Source organism: Pan troglodytes, chromosome 5 (genome assembly GCF_028858775.2).
Source record: "Pan troglodytes isolate AG18354 chromosome 5, NHGRI_mPanTro3-v2.0_pri, whole genome shotgun sequence".
Lineage (NCBI taxonomy): Eukaryota > Metazoa > Chordata > Mammalia > Primates > Hominidae > Pan > Pan troglodytes.
This window is the reverse complement of record NC_072403.2, coordinates 35458518-35474735: the sequence shown is the minus strand read 5'-3', so window position 1 is coordinate 35474735 and position 16218 is coordinate 35458518. Positions and strand designations below refer to the sequence as shown.

Here is a 16218-nt window from a genome sequence, read left to right as displayed (position 1 = left end):
AGACCCTCTCAGGGATGCTTTGTACAGACTGTCGTGAATGAGCAATGTCACTGGAACTCCAACTTTTGCTCCCTTCCCAGCCCTCTGGGGGTCCCTATCAGGTGCAGTTTGAATTACAGGAAATTACTGGATGGTCTTAACCCTGGCATCTGCCTGAGAGTGGGAGGCTGCAGTGCAGTGTGGCTCACGGTTGTGTGGGAACCTTGGCCTTTCTGGTGCTTGGCTCTGCTGCGGCCTTTGGGATGGGGAGGCTGTGAGAGGCTGGTCAGGGTCTGGGCTGTGCCACCTTCATTTCCCATCCACCCCAGTATGTCCAGGGCTTCCTGCAGAGAGCTCTGGGCAACTCAAAAACAGGCAGGACATAACAACAAAGACTTTATTGTGCTTTAATCAAAATAAGTGGGGGCTTTGAGGCCAAGGAAGGGGTCCTTTTCCCCAAGAAGAGGCATTCTTAGGCATTGCTGAATCTAGCTGGAAGCTCTGGTCCCACCTTGGAGCCTCCTGCAGTGAGTAGCGCCAAGTTTCCTGACTTTTTCTGACCACAAAATGCAACTGCCAAGAATGGCAGATGAGGGATCCAGCCTCCTGGACTCTCATTTGCTTAGTTTTCTTCAGTCTTGTGTCCTGGAGCAGATTGTGGACCCTGGAAGCAGGCCCCAGTGCCATCTGCTTGGGCCTCAGAACTCTGCCCCATTGGTGGTCTGGTGGTGGCCACTTATCCTGCAGGAGCCTGGGCATTTCTGCTTCCTTGAATGGATGAGGTTGGTGGCTGGTCCACGTGTTTCTGCCCCACCCTCACCAAGGTGGCCAGTGGTACTTTGAGCTTGGTAACATCATCAGCTTGGCCTTGCCAGGCACACATAGGCCCCGGGTATGTACGCAGTGCTCCAAGGGGGCTTGCTCCGCCTTAAGCCAAATACTAGTTCTGGCCAGGGCCACAGGGGGCTCCATCTCCTGTGTATCTTGGCTGCTGCTGGAGGCCCCAAGGCACCCCTGGTGCCCCTTCCCTTTCAGGGCTCAGGTTGAGTCTGGGCTAGGGCCCTCTGGGTCTAGGAATTGTGCGTTGAGAGGGGAGTTCTGCCCTACAGGTTGGGACCATGGATGCAGGGCATGATGCTGGGTGGCCTGGGCTGTGGGGACACCATGCTCACCCCTCCCTCCAGTGGCCTCCAAGTGTCCAGCTTCCCCATCAGTATTGACTTTCCATGTCTAAGGAGCTCTCTGGGGCTTTGGGGCAGCTTGCCAAGTGCTGCCCTGGCTCCTTCTGGGCCGTGATGGTCACTGTCTGCCAAGGGTGATCAGCTGTAGGCATCACATGCAGGAGAGTTGTCTCTGGCCCTACCTCTGGGCTATCAGGGGGCTGGGCAGTGTCTGGTATTGGGGGCTAGGCCAGTCCTATGATCTTAGAGGTGGCCAGGGCACATATGGAAGTGACAGGGGCCTAGCATCTCTGCTCCAAGCTCTACTGTGAAAACCACAGGCCTCTGAGGTCCAGGTCCATGGGGAGATTAGAGAGGGAGTTCCAATGCAGGAATCACCAAGCACTCTGTGGTCTATCCTGAGCTGGGGATGGGCTGGCCACACTCTGAGTCCCCAGGGCCCCCAGAGAGCAGCCTGCTGTCCTGGGCTCTGCAGAAGCTCCCTTATGCCTCTGGGCTTTGGCCTTGGGTACAGCATAGCCAGGTGAGGGTGAGGGAGGATGAGGCTCCTGTTTCAGGAGGGTTATACCCATGGGCTGCTGGAGCTGGGCTGTGGGCCAGGGAGAACCAGCCCATCCCCTTGGGGAGGGTCTCAATGCTGGGGGATATCTGCAGAGGCCTGGGTGGTGGGGGTGCTTGCTCAGGTTTGGCTGAAAGGAAAGCAGATTTGGTCAGCTTTTCCATTGAGAACATCTTGCTTTTGCCAGGCTGGACCCCACAGACCTGGGTCCCTGCAGTCCTCAGGGTCCCCGTGTGGTCCCCCTGGTCTAATGCTGAGGACACTCCTGCAGGCTGCTACTCCCAGAGCGAGGTGTGTGTGCAGCCTAGAGTGGGGAAGCTGTCAGGGAAGCTCAAGTCACTCCAGGGACAGCCCCCAGGGTTCAGGCTGACTCAGTCTTCCTGCCTCACACTCTTGCCCCAGGGCTGCTCAGCCTGGGCTTTAGCCTTGATTCAGAGCTCAGATGGATGGGGCCTTAACTGTTACCTAGCCCCTTTGCCACGCAATATGGGGGCTTATCTCCACAGTGGATGAGACACCCTCCACTCCTCTGGGGGATCTCCATGCCAGGGCTGGACTGTTCCCACACTCGGCTGAGCAGTCAATTCTGGCTCTGGGCCAGGGTTTCACCTATGCCCTCTCCCTAGATTCTCTTAGGGTCTCTGACACTGATTTTAGGCCCTTGGAGGGGTGCTCAGGAGTGAAGGCCCCCTGCTGCTCTCCAGGGCTGCTGGTACTCACAGGTGTGGTTGTGGGCTTGCACAGATGGATCTGACCCCTCCAGTGTCCTTCTGGGGCTTTCAGGAGTGAGAGCAGGAGGGTACAGGGGAGGGGCTTGGAAGAGTCTTGCTCACGTCTCATTGTCTCTGAGGCATGTCCAGTAAACCCAAGGTCAGCGTTTGCCCTAGGCTCAGGCAGCCTCGTTTCAGAAGCTTCTTAGAGGAGGAGGGAGAGGAGGGGCTGGAGGAAGGCCCAGGGAGCAGGGCTGGTGAGGTCTGGGCACTTCCCACTATTTACTGCCCCGCATGGTGACACAGGAGGAGACTTGGTGCTGAAGCCCACCTGGGTGTGCAGGTCACAGTGCATGCTTCTCAGGTCCCCCATGGAGGCCTCAGGGCGCCTCATCACCATGTCCTCCAGGGCCCAGGCCTAGGACAGTGTGTCCTGAAGGAACTCCTGCAGGCCAAACAGAAACAGCTTCAGGGGGTGTTCTAGGGACAGGGTGACTATGAGGCTGGGAGGGGTCTGTGGGAAAGTCAGTGTCTGTACCTTGTTCCTGCCCCAGGCACCCACCACTGGGCGGTGCTGGATCCTACTGTGGCTGCCCCAGGGGTCCAGATGTTCACAGAAAACCACAGCTGGAGGAAGGCCTGGGCAGGGAAGTGCTCAACACACTCTTGCCTTTCATCTGGGTTGTGTCAGGAGTGGGTTTGGTACCTGGGTCCACTCCCTGCCCAGCCCACCAGGCCTGGTCTGGCCCTACCTCCGGGCTGGAGCAGAGAGCCATGTGGACAGTGTGGATGCTGCTCTCAGGTCATCACACACCAGAAGCCAGGAATCTGTCCTGGCTATAGGTCCCAGGGTCTGTCCTGCATGCTCCTTCTGGGCACCATTGGCCACCCAGGGACTTAATTCTGTGGCTGTGAAGGCCATGTATACCATAGTTGTCACCACACACTCACCTCCCAGGAGGTAGACATCCCAGAGCCACAGGATGAGCATGAAGGAAGTCTGTGGGAACAGCAGGTGTGGGAGGACCTGGCCTTTCCAACCTGGGGGCTGGTGGCTTGAGCAGGGCCCACTGTAGCCTCAGTCTGGACTTCCTGAGGCTCCCTCTGCTTGGGAAGAGACCCACCCAATCTTCCATAAGGCTGGGTCAGACAAGGTCCGGCAGCTCTTCATGGGGATGGACTCATCTCAGCAGAAATGTGGCTCCCAGAATAAGGGGCTTCCTGAGGGCTTGTGGCTTCCCTGGCTCCTTTGGCTCTTCCAAGATGGGTCCTGGCCCAGTCTGCCCAGAATTCCCTGGTGTCTGGTGTGTAATGCTCCCATCATACAGGTCCTGGCTTGTGTGCCCTGCAGAGACCTGCCTGTGCCTCCTGTGGGGTGGGGGTGAGCTGGGTCCTCCTGGGGAAGCCAGACCCCTGGGCTGGGGGAGCTGAGCACTGTGGGGAAAGAAGGTACCTGGCCTGGGGTCTCCTATGCATCCTTATCCCATCGATGAAGCACCATAGAAACCAGTTTAAGGTGGAAAGCCGGATGCACAACCCTTCCTTGTCCTGATAGAAGGAATAGAAGTGTTCAGGGTCCCCTGGGCTTCCGTGAAAACCTCTGTATTCCAGACCCCACTGCAGACCCTTCCCCAAGAGGTAGAACAGTGGTGGCTGTGCCCCAACACCTCCCCACGGCATGGGCCCCCAGTGGATGTACTTCCCCTAGCCCTGGCTCAGCCAGAGCTTGGCCTGGTCCCAGTGCCTCTGTCCCCTCCAGGTAAGGAAAAGAAGGCCAAACTTTGAATCCATTGAAAACCAGATCAAGCCCTGGCTGGAAGTTGGCCTCTCACCAGCCCCAGGCTTCCCCTGTCCCTGCTAACCCCATGGGACCCAGGGCCTCTGGGGAAGAGCTGAGGGACTGACCACTCACCATGTGCTTCATAAGCTCTCAGAACACTTTTAGCAAAACTTGCTCTTGATGGGCTTGGAGACTCTGGAAGTTAGAACATCTTGGGATGTAGACTCCTGAGAGGCTCCTGGGGCCCCAAGGAATCAGAGCCTACTCCTGAGATGTGGAGCCATCAGGCTGGGCAGTGGCAGTTGGGCAGTGGCAGTTGGGCAGTGGCAGTTGGGCAGTAGCGGTTGGGCAGTGGCAGTTGGGCAGTGGTGGTTGCTTCCAGACCCCAAGGCCTTTCACTGTCCCATCCAGTGACCCCATCATGTGGTCTCGGCCAGGAGAGGAGGGGTGGGAATGCCCCTGGGGCCTTGCTGGAGGCACTGCTTAGTGGCTTCCAGGGCCATGGTTCCAGAAGGGCAGGCCTGCCTTTGAAGCAGTGAGGACAGGTGGGAGCTGGTGGGGTGACCAGGGCTGCTGGAGGGTGTGTGGCCTTCTCCTGGATGTGGGGTCAGGGCAGGGGACACAGGACAGAGAGAAGCTGTCATTTGGGCTTGGTCTAGCCATGGGCAGGGAGGGTGGTTGGGAGGGTGGCCAGCTGGGAGGTGGAAGGACCAGCAGGGTTGTAAGAGTCCCCTGCATAAGGTCAGGGCCAGAAGGTTGTGACACCAGGATGCAGAAGGTGGTCACAGGGCAGCTGTGATCCCATTTGCTGATGGGGACAAGAGGCATCTGACTTGGGGTGTCGGGTCCCTGGCCAGTCACAGGCTCCTGTGGGACTCTCAGCAGGGGATACCCTGGAGGCTCAAAATGAGCAGGGGACAGAAGGTGCCTTGTCTGTAAGTCACAATTACCCAGCCAGTGTGGCCATCCCCTGTCCTGGCTGTGTGATGCCTCGTGGGTAGCTGTCCACTGTGAGCTAATGTCACATGGGAGGACTGTGTCACCTGAGAGGGCAGAGGTCACCTTGGAGAGTACCATGCTTGGCAAGCCTCTCATTGGCCAGCAGCTGGGCCAGCACCCAGATGTCTCCTCATTCTGGAACATGAGCAGGATAGTGGCTCATGGCATGATATGGCTTATGCCCCCGCAGTAGCCTACCTCTGGCAAAAGCCAAAGTCATCATGGAAAGACTTCACCAAGGCTGACGTCACCTTGGAGGGTTGAGGTCACCTGAGAGGGCTAATGTCACCTGAGCACACTATGTCACCAAGAGGGCAGAGGTTACCTGGAAAGGCAGAAGTCCCCTGGCAGAGCTGAGGTCACCTGAGGAAACAGGTCACTTGGAAGGGAAGAGGTCACTTGGGAGAGGTAATATCCCCTAGGAGGACTAATGTCACCTGAGAAGGCAGAGATCATCTGGGAAAGCAGAGGTCCCCTGGAAGACCTGAGTTCACCAGGGAGGGCAGAGATAACCAGGGAGGACTAATGTCACTTAGGAGGGCTGAGGTCACCTGAAAAGACTGAAGTCATCTGGAAAGGCAGAGGTCACCTGGGAGAGCTGAGGTAACCTAGGAGGGCACAGGTCACTTGAGAGGGGAGAACTAATGTCACCCAGGAGGGCAGAAGTCACCTGAGAAGGCAGAGGTCACCAGGGAGGCCTGCCACAGGTCCCGGGGAATTTAGGGTGCAGCTTCTGTGCCCCTCTCCTGACACTGTGGTTCACTTGAGCCAGTCATGGACATCTCAGATGAAAAGGAGCTATGGAAGAGACTCCTGCTTCATCCAAACTCATGTGTGGCCAGAAAAGGCATAGGTGAGGGCCGTTAAGAACACCCTGACCCGAACTGCAGATGCTAAGCTGGGGAGGCCACTGTGCCAGGCTCAGGGCAACACCCATGAACTGAATCCCTATGAAGGCTGGCTTGTGGGTGCTGACCACTGCACATAGGGGACTGGGATGGCTCACAGGCTGCTGGGCACAGGAAGACAGCTAGGTCCAGACCCTGTGTGGGCAGCCCATGGAGTCTGCTCAGCAGCTCTTCCTGCCAGGAATGGTCAGGAAAGTGGGGGCTGGAGAGTGGGAGCAGCCATCTCAGTAAGTCCTTCCCTGTCTGCTGTGCTGTTCAGGGTTCGGGTGAAGGGGAACTTTGATCCCAAAGCCTGATTAAGATGATGGCTTCTTCAGGATCCAAACTCACTTTATGACAAAAGAAATGTTCATTAGGCACTTCACCAACTTGTAAAATATTCTGAGAGGGACAATCTGCAACAACGCAAAGCTTGTGGGGTTTGAGGTGGGAAAGGAAAATAAAACTCAGGACTCCAATTCACTATGCCAAATGGAAAAAATTAAGCTGAAAGCTGAGTCATGCAAAAAACTGTCTTTCCTTTTGTTCCTCAGCAGGTAGCTACAGATAGAAGGTTAAATAGCTCCTCAAGTAGCTAGTCTTATGTTCACCTTATGTAAAGGGCCTATTACTGAGTGTGAGATGAATCCATAATTGACTGTTTTCCTGCCTACTCCTTTTCTCTTGCAACAAGTGGATAACCACACCCTCTTTCCCATCCAGCCCACTTCTCACCTTTAAATATTGAAGCCCTCACAATCATCTTTGAGAAAGGTACATATACCTGTTTCCTGGGTGCGTCCTTAACCTTGGCAAAATGAAAATTCTAAACTGATTGAGACCTATCTGACATACTTTTTCGTTTACAAGTTGGCAACCAATGGAAGAGACTCTGAGTGAAGGTGGCCCTGACCTTTGACAAATCTACTGGTGCATGGTACCAGTATGAGCTATATTTTTATTTTATCTGTTTTAATTTTGAGACAGTGTCTCACTCTGTCACCCAGGTTGAAGTGCAGTGGCACGATCCCTGCTCACTGTAGCCTCCACCTCCTGGGCTCAGGTGATCCTTCCACCTCAGCCTCCCGAGTAGCTGGGACTACAGGCTTGTGCCACCACACCGGGCTAATTTTTGTAATTTTCATAGAGACAGGGTTTTGCCTTGTTGCCCAGGCTGGTCTTGAACTCCTGGGCTCAAGAAATCCTCTGGCCTTGCAAGGCCTCCCAAAGAGCGGGGATTACAGGCATGAACCACCATGTCTGGCCTTGAGCTATCTTTATTGTTCAAACTGTTACAATAGGTAATTAGTCAGACATGAATAGGTCAGGAGAGGGACCCTCGCCCAGGAATGTCAGGCAACCATCAGATGGTGGTCAGGAGGTTGTTAAACTGCCTCTTGAAAATAATAATTGGCTGCAGCCGGTGCCAGGGAAAGGCAGCCTCCCAATAGAAACACCTCAAGTTGGTAATCAGCAGCTTCCCAATAAGATCTCAGGAGGTGGGCTAGTGGACTTAAGCATGTGCACTAACAGGCAAAATGGCAGAGTTGAACCAGTATATAACCTTTCTCCAGGAACACTCGGCTGGTAAGGGAAGAATGCCTTAAGTGAGCATGTGTACAATTTTGGTAAACACAATGTGTATGTTGCCCCTCCCAAGTGCTGGCAGGCCACTGTGCACGTGGACAGCCCACCCCAAGGGAAAAATCAAGGGAGAAGAGATGCAAACCACTCCCCCTCCCCAAGAGGCATGCCAATGTATGAAACCCCAAGTCAAAGATCAAACCATGAACTTGATCTCTCAAGTCACCCACTCGGCCCTCTTTCAAGTGGACTTTTCTTCAGTTCCTGCTCTAAAGCTTTTTAATAAATTTTCACTCTTGGCTCTAAAACTTGCCTCAATCTTTCACTCTGCCGTATGCCCCTCAGTCGAATTCTTTCTTCTGAGAAGGCAAGAATTGAGATTGCTGCAGACCCATATGGATTTGCTGCCAGTAACAAAACCAACAGGACGATTTGCTGAGGCCTGGGAGGTACCATCTCCAGAGAATCCCTGATTTCTCAAAATGTTGAGATCTAAGGTTTATTTTGCTGTTCAACTCCTTTTCTAGAGTTTTACTTGCATCCAAAAAGATGAGTTTTTCTGAATCCATGATAATGGAAAGCAGGCAACTCCTTTCCAGAGTTTCAGCTTGCTTCCAACAGGGAAGATGAGTTTTGAGTTTTTTTCCTGCTTCTAGGATGATAGAGAGCAATCTTCAACCTGGGCCGTATTCCTACATAAGTAGCTGAAATGGGGTTTGTCTTGGAAATTCTCCTTAATGACTGAAAGTTAAGATTAACTACCAGCTGGTCTTGATTCCTCCTTACCATTAGAGTGCTCAGTAATCTTATAAATTGTGCAATCATTTGTTTTGCTTTACTTTTTTGTTGTTGTTTATTTGTTTGGTTCTGTTTTTGTTGTTTTAGTCTTTTTTCCATTGGGTTTGACCACTCTAGTTGACTTGGTCAAACCTGAAGGAAAGTTCTAAATTATGGGGAACAAGACCTCTGAACTGGCTAAATTCCTGAAGCTGGAAAAACAAAGAGAAAAAAAAGAAAAATCAGCCATCGAAACAAGAAAGATTTCAATTACCTGAAGGGCTTTATTTACATAACAAAACAACCCTTTGCTAGCCAAGCCAAACTGAAATAGCAATAGTGGTTGCCCCATGCTGTAGTTCAGTAGCTAAGGAAGAGTCCCCTGCATAAGGTCAGGGCCAGAAGGCCCGACTCCCCAGTTCCTCAGGAAGGAACCAGCCTCATAACAGACAAAAGGCTCACTACCACAAACAGCAATCATTCAGCACTTCTGGAAGGAAAGAAGATTTTTTTTTTTTTTTTGCAGAAATATCCTTCTCTATCTTATTTCCAAAGCCACTGAGGGTCACCAGAGCCCAGTTCACTTGTGGTTCCCATGCCATCGTCTGTGCCTAGGATATGGGACTGACCATCGCTCAGGCTTGACTTTTCCTCTAGCTAGAGACCCGGGCTCCTGACATGGCCTGGCCTGTTTCTTCCGCTGTGGCTGAGTGTGGAAGGACCATACCTTGTACTTACTTGGGTTTTCAGCCTTCACCTTCTTAACGTCCAGCAGGAGTGACCATGCCTGACTCCACATCTGCAGGGGGATTCCTTAACAACATGCTTTTTTGCCTTAACAACATGCTTTTGCTGCAGATATCAGCCAGGGCCCGTTTCTCTGCTCCTCGCTAAGAATGCTTTGTTTCCCATAAGGAATGCTTTTAGCTAATCTATAATCTATAGAAGCAATGCTTATCACTGGCTTACTGTCAATTAATACGTGGGTCTAACTCCGTTCATGGCTCTCAGCTCTGAAGGCTGTCAGCCCCTGATTCCCACTCTACACTCTATTTCTGTGTCTGTGTCTTTAATTCCTCTAGCGCCACTGGGTTAGGGTCTCCACGACCGAGCTGGTCTTGGCAATTGGTTGGGAGGACAGAAGACTGACTCACTGTGGAATCTCAAGCTGACTGATTACCTTGTAGATGTAAACATCTTCATCTCCTGTGTCCACTGGTGCCCTGGATCAGCAACCTGCAAGGCAGAGGGAGAGAGGGTGAGGGAGGCCAAAATAAAAGTTGTTGGGTATGGGCGTGTGGGCGGCTCCTCCTTGCCCTGCATCCCGAAGGAGTCCAGGACCATCAGACCAGGGAACAGAGGGAGAGGTGAGACCCGCCTCCCTGGAGGGAGCAGCCTGACCTGTGTCTGCTTATACTTGGCAATGATGTCCCTTTACTCCTGGGCGAGCAGGATATCCATGTCTTTGTCCATATCCACCCTATAAGACAAAATATTCCCAAAATTACATGGCACCTGAGAGCTTTAGAGAACACCCCATACATCTGCTCCCAGATGCCAGCCGGGTGAACTTCATTTCACCAACACCCCCAGGACAATGGGACCAAGCCAAATGGCCCCACCTCTGCCAGGATTTCTGGAGTCCCTGGGCCTGACCAGAGGTGGGCCCTTTCCTGAGGACTTTAAAACAAGGAGACCTAGACAACAAGACTTGTTGTCCCTAAATGTCCTGAAATGGGCACACACTCCACAGCAGGATGAACGGCATCTACCTGCTCAGGGTGAAGGGCCATGATGACTATAATGGACACCTGGAGGCAGACTAGGGCCAGGAACCAGAAATCTCTATATGATCAGCCTCCTGCTATTGTTCAGACACCATGAAGATGCCCAGTTTTCTATAGGAAAGAAGAAATCTCATGAGTGTTCTGTTCCACTCAAATCTTTACTCACTGTGGCCAGTGAATCCATTTGAAGAATAACACCAGTCAAGCAGGAGGATGTTTGGTTCGGAGAAGGCTTGATCTATTGTCTCCAAAGCAGCCTCCCTTTGGTGGAGGGAGGGCAGATTCCACAGTCCTGAGCTGTTGATACAGGAAGAGGCTTTGTTTTCCCAGGTCACCAAAGAACAAGTGAACTCTTGGGGACAGGTTCTGGAGAACACCCAGAGGGGCCATCTCTCCTGGGAATACCTGAGACAAAGGGAAGGTGATACGTCTGGAGGACAGGTCACAGAGAGGGCCTTGCAGGTTAAACCCCTGTCCCCAGGCCTCAGAGAACAGGAGGAATGACTGTCACCTTTCGGCCAGACCTCCAGGGTTTCTTCATTTTCCACAACTATTCGAGGGCAGAGGGCTCCCAGCTCTGCTCCCAAACTGGAAAACTCCAGTGTCTGGTGGGTCCCACAGTAACCATCGGAGCCCACACTTAAAGTCTGAATGGATAAGATCCCTGCCTCTGGGGAGCTTTTTCTTGCACAGACTTGGACTGAGGGATGCCTCTAACCCCACCCACAGGGCCCCCCATTCCTGTGGCTCTTCCAGAGCCAGGTTCTACCCCCACTGGGGTCCAGAATCCTCAGCAGATTTTGTATCTAAGGCAGGAAGGCTGCAGAGGCCAGGAGTTGAGTGCAGGACAGCACAAGGCAGGGCTGAGATCACAGTCCAGAGTCACATCTGGGTCCCTGGGTCAGTTGCCTCCCCTCTGACCTCAGGCATCTCATCTTCAAATGGGTACATTAGCACCCATTCCACGAAGTCAGTGTGAGGGTGAATGAGACGGCTGCAATACATGGTCAGTGAAGAGAAAGCACCTGGTGGGAGCTCAGCGACATTACCCTCCACAGCGCCCCGGAGGCCAGTGATGCCATCTGGTAGCATCTGCCCCCATGTCAGCAGGAAGGGGAGACAGCAGGTCACACTTACCCGAGAATGATCAGTCAGCTGTGCTGAGATGTGCCTCTCACTTAGAAAAGGGTCCTGCACACAGAGACACTCACAGACACCACTGTGTGTCTCCAGCTGCTCCACAACTCAGAGGCAGGCAGATGTTCAGCAACAGTGACGTCTGGGGTTACAGCACCCATCAGAGTGGGGCCCTGCCTGGGTCAGCAGGGCCCAGGTCCAGTGTCCTCTACCCCTTGAACTGTCAACACGTATGCATTCAATGTGTTTGTGTGTGAGTGTGAATGTGTATGTTGTGAACACATGTGTGCATGAGTGTGTCTCTTCTCTGGCTGGTCTTGGCTGCTCCACCACATGTGCACCCAGGTCCTCATCACTGTCTCCCCCAAGGGCTGTGGCCAGCATCAGAGCATCTATGGGTGCTCCCTAGTCTCTGCCCTCTCCACCTGAGGCAGTTCTGGATATGCAGACACAGGAAGGGCAGAGGCCTCTTCTGAGGCCTCTCTTGTTGGCTTGTAGATAACCGTCTTCTCCCTGTGTCTTCACACAGTTGTCCCTCTGTGAGTGTCCGTGCCCTAATATCCTCTTAGGGCCCACCCTAATGATCTCACTTTAATTCTATAAAGACACTATTTCCAAAGAAAGTCACATTCTGAGATACTGGGGGTTAGAACGTCAATATACAAATTTTGAGAGGACACAACCCAACTCACAACAAAGACCTTGCTGTGTAGTAAAGCAGAGATATCTTTTAGGTTCTTAGCACTCAGAGTTGACAGTTGAGGAAAGACCAAGGTTGAGCATGTCATTTTTTTGTTTTGTTTTGTTTTTTGAGATGGAGTCTCACTGTGTCACCCAGGCTGGAGTGCAGTGATGTGGTATCAGCTCACTGCAACCTCTACCTCCTGGGTTCAAGCAATTCTCCTGCCTCAGCCTCCTGAGTAGCTGGGACTACAGGTGCACACCACCATACCAGGCTAAGTTTTTTGTGTTTTTAGTAGAGATGGGGTTTCACCATGTTGGTCAGGCTGGTCTCAAACTCCTGACCTCAAGTGATTCACCTGCCTCAGCCTTCTAAACTGCTGAGATTACAGGTGTGCGCCACCACACCTGGCAAAGATGTCATTTTTAGGAGGCAGAAATTGAAGACATGTGATATGGTTTGGCTGTGTCCCACCCAAATCTCATCCTGAATTGTTGTTCCCATAATCCCCACATGTTGTGGGAGGGACCTGGTGGGAAGTAATTGAACCATGGGGGAGGTTACCTCCATGCTGTTCTTGTGATAGTGAATTGTTATCAGATCTGATGGTTTTTTAAAAGGGGCTTCCCCCTGTCCCCTTTCACTCTGCACTTCTCCTTGCTGACACCATGTAAAGAAGGAGGTGTTTGCTTCCCCTTCTGCTGGCATTGTAAGTTTTCTGGGGCCACTCCAGCCCTGCAGACCTGGGAGTCAATTAAACCTCTTTCCTTTATAAATTACCCAGTCTTAGGCTGTCTTATAGCAGCGTGAGAACGGACTAATACAACATGTGATAGCTGATGATCCCAGAAACAAAGTCTAGAGAAATTGGGTGAGGATGCCAGTCTTGTGTGTTTTTGGTCATTGACAAGGTAAAATAAAATTTCTTAAAACGTTTTCCTACTTTTGCTATAGAAGCTTGATTTGTGAAATAGTGTTTGGAGAGTTGTAGTATAAATATCAATGCACAGTGAATTAAAAAACAGAAGAAATGGATAAACCAGATTTACAATCATTAAGTAAATCAAAATTGGTAGTTAAAAAAATTTAGCATGACCAGGCCCAGATGATTTAACAGGCAAATTGAACAATTGAAAAATAGGCAGCAGGTAGATTTTTCTGGATTTACAGAGTGTATCCACCCCAGCACATCCACTTCTCTGAGCCTTCTCACCTCTGTCTTTCGTGGGGAGTTGTCACTTTTTCCATACTTACAGGAGCTTACCTTGAATCTGATTTGAACTATCTTCTGGAATCCCTGTTAGGCTGTTAAATCCTGTATCCTGTGAGGATCCTCCTGCATTGATAATAAACCTCTCTCATCTAACCTTAGGTTCTACTTGGAAATGGAGACCCTTTAGTATCCAGCCCCATGGATATCTCAGGACTTCTGCCCATATATGTGGCTATATTCTGTGGCTCTTCCCCTATTAAGTCATAAGGTCCCTGGCTGAGGTAGGCTGTGGTGAACCTCATCATTGGCCTGGCCACCAGGAAACAAGGTGTGAGCTGATCAGGGGGTTTTAGGGCACTACAGTCTTGTGGGAGAGCAGTCTCTGCCTTCTCTCCAAGCAAGAGGCCAGTGCTTTCCCTTCCTAGGGAGGGCTGGGCCACTCTGCACACTCAGATTGTGCAGGGGCATCTGGGGATTCAGATAAAAAGAGAAATGGGCAGAGGGGAACAAGAAAGGGGCACAGAGAGAGAAGCTGGGATGAGTCACGAGAGCACAGAAAGAGGGGCAGAGACACGGCTGGTTGCCAGCAAGGTCTCAGGATCAATAGGAAGACCATTGTTGGAAGAAGGAAGATTTCCCCAGTATTTTGTGTGGGAGCTCCAGTTGGAAGCTGGAAGCTCTGCTCTTTTGCATCTTAGCGTGAAGACGGGGACCATGGGTTCATCTCTCCCCGGCAGCTCTTCATTTTGTTGTTTTATTTTCTTTTTTGATTTTTATTTAGAAATTTTCTACATTTCCTAAAATCTTAACTTTTATATCATTGTTGGTGTCCAGTAAATTAAGAGAAATGTGGCAAAATGACATGGAATCCAAATACGTCATCAAAGAGATATTTTATTTGTAAGCAAGTTACTCTCTAAGGTCTTAAAATCTGCCCCAAGTGTTCTCTCTGCACGTGAACAGGCGGAATAATTGTGATAAAATGGAAGAGCCCAGCAGGTGGGGTCTGTGAGATCATTCAGCTGACTCCTGCAGACAATGTGCTCTCTCTCTCTGCCCCCACACTAAGGGTGCACTCCTTGTTCATCTCCAGGACAGTGTCAGCAAATGCTGCCTGGGGCATGCTGGTGATCACTGTGTCACTTTGGGTCAGGAAACACACATTCTGGAGAGGACAAAGCAAGTGAACAGGCCTTGTACGCTGAGTGGAAGGCCTTTTATCTCCAAAAAATCAAACCAGAGAAATTAAAAAATATCTTGAAACAAAAGACAAGGGATACACAAATATAAAAACTTGAGGGTTCCAGGGACCAGAGGGCTTCTGCACCTTAGCCTGTTTCCTGCTTTGCTAAATGAGCAAATGTGTGATGTGCTCTCTTTGGTCCCATCGCTTCCTATTGTGATTCCTCCTCCCTGGGCACTTGCTCTCATCCTGTTCTGCCGGCTGCTGCCTCACTCAACAAAACCTGTCGACTTCGACTAAGGTCAAGATTCATGAGTCGACCTTAGTACCACCCGCCATTGGCCCCAGGACCATGCCCTGTGCCACCACCCAGGCCCCAGAGCCCACGGCACAGCAGGTTCACCCTGAGGACATCTGAACAGGTCTTTTTTCACAAGAGGACAGAAGAAAGGATAGCGACACTGAGCTCCAATGCCGTGAACAGGAGCATCACAGACAGGATCCTCTGAAATGCAGGATGCACGAGGTCTGTGCTGGACTGGCCAACCCTTCTGCCTTCCTGAGATGACTAGATGGGTTTAGACAGTGTCATCTGCTGGCTCCTCTTCCCTCGTACCTGACTCAACCTGCTCATGATCTGGGAGACAGTGTCATATCCTAGTATCCTGGGCCACTCCAGGGACAGCAGTACAGGTGGCAGGTGACACCCAAGGTTGAGCTGAGCCTCCTGACTCTTCATTCATCTGGCCTCCAGGGAGAGTCTCCGCCCGTCTGGGTTTCAATTTCGTCTTCTGTAAGATGGGGACTTCCCACTCACCCCTTAGGGCGGTTTGCAGGTCCACAGAGGTGGTGAGGCAGAAGGCTTTCCTTTGTAAACTGAGCGCCAGCACCTGCTACCCACCTATGCTCCCTGGGGTGGGCCTGCTTGGCTTGGCTGGGAGGCAGCAAGGGGCACCTTGACCAATCAAAGTGATGTGCTGGCACAGTTGCTAATTCTCACGCCAGTCCCCAGGAGCTATCTGCCTGAGGAGGAGAACAATTCTGCTTCCCTGGGTCACCTTCCATGGAACAATGACTTCCAAGTAGAACAGGTAAGGCCACAGGTGGGCAGAATCTAGAATTTATTTGTACAGACTGTGACTATAGTGGGTTAGTGTCCCCCCTCAAATTCATGTCTACATAGAACCTGAGAATATGACCTTATCTGGAAATATGGTCTGTGTAGGTGCAATTAGTTAAGGATCTCAAGGTGAGATCATCCTGGATTTAGGGTGGACCCTAAATGCAATAACTGGTGTTCTTATAAGAAGAGAACAGGACACAGAGACAAACAGAGGGGAAGGCCTCATGAGGATGGAGACAGAGGTTAGAATGACGTGTCCAGAAGCCAAAGAATGCCTGGAGTTCCCCAAAGCTGGAAGAGACAAGAAAGAGTTTTTTCCTAGAGCCTTCAGAGAAAGAGCGGCCCTGCCGACTCCTCGATCTTGGACTTTGCTTTCAGAACTGTGAAGGAATTCACTTCTGTTGTTTTCAGTCACCAGTTTGTGGTCCTCTGTTATTGTGGCCATGGGAAATGAACACAAGGACCCCTCAGGCAGGGGTTGCCGCTTCTCAGCTCTTCCTGAGAAGCTCCTGAGCCAGAGAGCTCAGGCTGGTTTCCGAGGAGCTCATCCTAACCCACTACACAAACCGCATCCAGCCGCTCGGCAGATGCCTCCCCTGCCCCTCAACCCTCCACTCCCATTATAGCTGCTCCATCT

The 16218-nt window shown here is 51.6% G+C and overlaps 1 long non-coding RNA gene across 1 annotated transcript; it reads right to left on the bottom strand.

Moving 5' to 3' along the window:
* Positions 1 to 362: 362 nt before the first annotated feature.
* On the bottom strand, positions 363 to 4947 carry LOC104006769 (uncharacterized). Its single transcript, XR_010157953.1, has 4 exons — positions 4342 to 4947; positions 3883 to 3977; positions 2440 to 2874; positions 363 to 1849 (listed from the first exon to the last, which is right to left on the bottom strand). It is a non-coding gene; the product is annotated as an uncharacterized LOC104006769 (long non-coding RNA).
* Positions 4948 to 16218: the final 11271 nt, after the last annotated feature.